General features: G+C 51.1%; 1 protein-coding gene across 1 annotated transcript in view; it reads right to left on the bottom strand.

Moving 5' to 3' along the window:
• Positions 1–6: 6 nt before the first annotated feature.
• LOC119587922 (sodium-coupled monocarboxylate transporter 1-like) overlaps positions 7–370 on the bottom strand; it is a gene marked incomplete in the record, with an annotated part of 5,335 nt that continues 4,971 nt past the window's right edge. The window contains 1 exon segment of the mRNA XM_037936633.1: positions 7–334.

The raw sequence follows: 370 nt of genomic DNA, 5'->3' as shown, positions 1-370 counted from the left end.
TAACCTCTATGTAGACTTATAGATTAGGTGGTTGTTGCTGCAATAACTGGAACTGCACAGAACCGGTTTCTTGCTGACTGATGTTATGATGTTCGTACACACCAAAGTCCCGCAAACACTTCATCTCAGCCTACATAAAATACAAGGAGATCCTATAAAGGGAAGAGGGTGCGTCTTCAACTCTTAACAACCATCGATATCCCCACATCCTCATCTTCATCCTTCCTGTCGCGCTCGGTGTACTGCCTCCCTTCGCGGTACTTCCAGAAGCGGCGGTAGAGCGAGGCGGCGGACGGGCTCACCAAGTGGTTTATTTCGTCGGGCTTCATGGGGCCTGGAACGCGCGGAGGGTGAGAAGGAGCAGGTACTG

The sequence above is a fragment of the Penaeus monodon genome, chromosome 23 (genome assembly GCF_015228065.2).
Source record: "Penaeus monodon isolate SGIC_2016 chromosome 23, NSTDA_Pmon_1, whole genome shotgun sequence".
Lineage (NCBI taxonomy): Eukaryota > Metazoa > Arthropoda > Malacostraca > Decapoda > Penaeidae > Penaeus > Penaeus monodon.
Note: the sequence above shows the minus strand (reverse complement) of the source record. Positions and strands in the feature narration are given on the sequence as shown.